This window comes from Patella vulgata, chromosome 2, assembly GCF_932274485.2.
Source record: "Patella vulgata chromosome 2, xgPatVulg1.2, whole genome shotgun sequence".
Lineage (NCBI taxonomy): Eukaryota > Metazoa > Mollusca > Gastropoda > Patellidae > Patella > Patella vulgata.
The window spans coordinates 45090382-45094520 of NC_065880.2; the positions used below are offsets into that span (position 1 = coordinate 45090382).

Below are 4139 nucleotides of genomic sequence, written 5' to 3' on the forward strand. Positions count from 1 at the left end.
TCAAGATGATAATGCCCGTGTCCACCGCGCTCGTGTCGTGAATGACTACCTCCAGCGTCACCATATTGAGTTGATTTTGACTTGTATACCGCCTTGTCGCCTCACATTTTGTCGTAACTTCTACATTTCGACTTTTCGACTTTCGCCTTCTGAAGAGGCGAAAAGTAGAAATTATGAATGGTAGTTATAGGCTTCCATAGTGAAGTGTTACGTAGTGCGCTTCGTTATTCTATTTCGGGTCTGTTCCTTAATTGAAAACCATGGAAGTTGGCAAAAAAACTTTTTGTTGGCACACTGTGTCTGCCGTTGGGTGGAAATATTTAATCATCTTCTTAAAAGGTATGAATTGTAATTTTGTCAGTGTCATTTCGTGTGAAATAAAATCGCCGATGGCCGAATGGGTAGCACGTGCGCCTGTATCATAAGGTCTGTCATTGAGTCAACTTGCGTGGTTTCGATTCCCCGGTTGTACGTGACAAAGAATAGGTTACCTCCCACTGCTAAGGACACCTACGCGCAAGCGAATTATTGAAATATAATTGCATCATGTGTTAGTCGCGAAATGACCTAGTTTGTCTCGAGTTAAATCTTCTCTCTCTCTCTGGATGTTGTTCCATGCGTCAGGCGAGATTAGAATGTCTTTGCTGATGTAATGTTAAAATGGTGTTAATCTGAATCTGCAGTTCAGATCTATGTCCTGTTGACTTGTCATGTTATGAGATTGATATATTGTCTTTAAACATTGTCATCGAAGAATATTGTTCTGATATTTAGAAAATTATTCAGCAAACCTATCGGGTTTTTTTAGCAGCCAAAGTATGTCTAGTTAGCAGCAGCGACAATGATAAAAAAAATAATACCAAAGCAATTTCTATTTTAGAGTTTGGCACAGATGGCCCACCACTTGCTATGTTTTAAATTACTAAACACCCTAATAACTGTCCGTAGGATAATTAAAGTGATTTGATATTTTTCTGTAATGTCAGTTGTGAATTTAAATTTATTGAACACCTGAAGTTGCGATATTGCCTGGTGTACTTAACGTTATAAAAGTATAAAACTGTCACAAAAGAATAGGAAAATTATAAGCCGAGACTGATTAAGGTAAGATAAACCATACACTTCTAAATTGTAGAAATTTTATACCGTTATTTTATAAATGGTTCTTATATACTAAACTTACTGCGTTTTCAATGTTTTAAATATATAATATTGAATTCTTATAATTCCAAAATAAATGAAATAAAATATCAACCATAAATTATTTGTTGATTCACGCGTCTTTGGTGGCGACCGTGGAAGTTCTTATTATTTAGAATTGTAGAAGAAACCAAATACATCTATTGATACGACTGCGAGAATGAACAGTAGCACATTATTTCTGAAATCCACTAAAATTATATCTTCTTTGCAGATGGCGAAAATTATGTTTACTCTTTTAATGGTGATACTGATGTTATGCATCATTTCTGACGAAATATCAGCTAAATATTTTTTAGACTGGCATCGTCACGATGCACCCAGATCACCATCACCTAGTAGAGGAGGGCGTAGAAGCTGGAAGAAACGGGATATCGTAGAACACATAGATGATGTGGAGAAGATCCAACGATATGTACATGACGGAATGGAAGATCCTTAAAGAACAATATTAACAGGCAAATGTACTCCAACGAGAGTAAGTTACGCATCAGTTTTATACCCGTAATTCCTTTGCTTCCTGACAATGCATTGGATTTTGTGGCGGTTCATGATTAAAGGTTTACCCATTTCTAAAACTCTGAGTCCCAAACTTCGAGGAATCGATACCATTAGAGAAAAATCAAACGAATTCTTGTCTAATTATTTATAGGAAACAATTGGTCATTTCTGCGGGATTCCTTTTGTTTTACTTTAAAATCAATTCAAAATGAAATTATTAGGTAAAACGTCATATCACGTGACGCGTGTCAGCTAATCAAATTACCAAAAGCATCTGCCTGTCTGCACTGCTGACATAGATAAACATCAAAAGAAAAAGATAATAAAGATTTTAATGACAGAAATTACAAGGAATCGATATATCTATTAATTAGAAAACTATCGACTATTTCATTGCATGGGGTAGGTCCAAAACTGGGCTCACCAATAGGTGCACATTCGAATGGAACGAAAAACACAATCGCGTGCAAGTGAGAATTCAATAAAGAGTAAGCGGAACCGCCACTGTCTGGGTAAAATGCTCGCATTATAGACGTAAGCATGAAAATTTCCATGATCGGAATGTATTGTGTTGACTCCATTCCATTCATGTTACTATCGTCGCGATTTAATATTTTTATGCATTATATAAAAGTTAATGTACTATTTGTTCCATGTCCCATGGGGTATGTCTATTATTAGACGTGGAGCCACGGTGGCTAAGTTAGTAAGACGCTGGCTCGCTAGTCTGGAGGTCTCGGGTTCGCTCCCGGTGTTGACGGAGAAAGTTCATCAGGATTTTCTGGCGTGGTTTACCTTTGCTAGTGGTGCAGGATGGAGGGCCTGACAAGGACAGCTGTCTACTCGTGCACATGAGACGAAAAATCGAGGTCCCGTATACACATTGGCGTGCACGTAAAAGATCCCTTGGCAGTTGGAATTCGATATAAGGGTAGGCCGTAGCGCCGCTGTCGCTATCGCTCCGACAGGTCTACTGCAGACAACATTATCAGACTGCAACTTGATATATCTAAGGCATTTACAGCCAAAGTGCAATATTTTTTGACCTGCCTAAAGCTTTTGACCTAGTGTGGGTGTACGATCTTTTGCACAAGCTCCACAACGTAGAAATAAAACGCCGAATGTATAGGTGGATAGAAGATTTTCTGAAAAATAAGCATGAAATTGAGGTTAACCTCTAACTGCTCTGCACCAATCTCATTAAAATCTAATCGTTTCGTTTTTATAGTTCACAATTTCGTTTTACTTGTCTTTACTACACTAGGATCTGGAATAGTTGTTATATAACCCACGTTTTAAATGATTTGAGGGATTGGCCAATAAAACGTTCGTTGCGGCTAGATTTTGGCTTGCGCTGGGTGAACAGTGGCTAACCCACTAGAAACATCAACGTTGATTGGTTAATCAAATGTCTGACGTCATAGGTCAAAAGCCGCTAGTATGGCCTTTGACGCCACCTTCCACTACAACTGGTCAGATCTTCATCTAGTAGAGGCCATCGAAAGTATAAAAAACGAAACGAAATATAGATCTTCGTTTTATTCAGACTGGCTCTACATCGACCGGGCCAATGAAGACGGGCATGCACCAGTGTGCTGAGGGAAATTTTGCCCGTACAGCGGTACTACGGCCTCCTTTTATATCGAATTCCAGCTGTCAAGGATTCTTTTACGTGCACACAGGGCGTCGGTTTTCAGGGGGAGCCAAGCCGGAAAATTCTAATGAACTTTTTTTGTCAACACAGTGATCGAGCCAATTCTTACTCAAGGAGCCACCGTGACTCCTATTCATGTTATAAAATATTCGATTATTTTCATATCTTCTTTTAGGTACCAGTGAATGTGTAAGATGAAGCTGACTAAAAAACATAATGCAGACATTTCTGATATATTATTGTTTATTTGAAGAGTTACTAAACAACTTAAAATGGTACTATTTGCATTTTCTTGAATATTTTTTAGTGTTTCCGTGGTCGAATGGTCTACGATCATAAGGTCTGTCAAAGGGTCGAGTTGCGCGATTTCAATTCCCAGCTAGTGTATGCGAAAATAGAGCGGGAGCCCAGCGGGGTCAACCTAGCCGAAAAGTGTACACATTTTCTGCTATATGGTATCAATGCATGCATATCGGGTATCATCAGAAAGTGAGTCTATCTGGTGTCTGTTGGTGGGTGTGATATTCAACGCCCAAAATGCCATGCCCCCAACTAGGTTAGATTAGCTCAAAAGTGTACTACATGAAAATCGTACAGCGATGTACCGTATATCTTCAGATTTTACAAAAACACTCTGACAGACATTTCTAGTGGTGGGGTGACGGACACAGATCACCAAATATTTCTACGAATGTAGGGCGAAAGTTATTTTTAGTCTTTCTCTCCCTTTCCCTACAAGAGTAGAGAGGTTGGTTGAAATGTAGGACCGAAAATGGCATGTTTA

At 38.8% G+C, this 4139-nt stretch overlaps 1 long non-coding RNA gene across 1 annotated transcript; it reads left to right on the forward strand.

Annotated features, from left to right (window-relative positions):
- The first annotated feature begins 1103 nt into the window (after nt 1-1103).
- LOC126811579 (uncharacterized) lies at nt 1104-3633 on the forward strand. The gene is made up of 2 exons (XR_007675649.1): nt 1104-1678; nt 3531-3633. It is a non-coding gene; the product is annotated as an uncharacterized LOC126811579 (long non-coding RNA).
- Nucleotides 3634-4139: the final 506 nt, after the last annotated feature.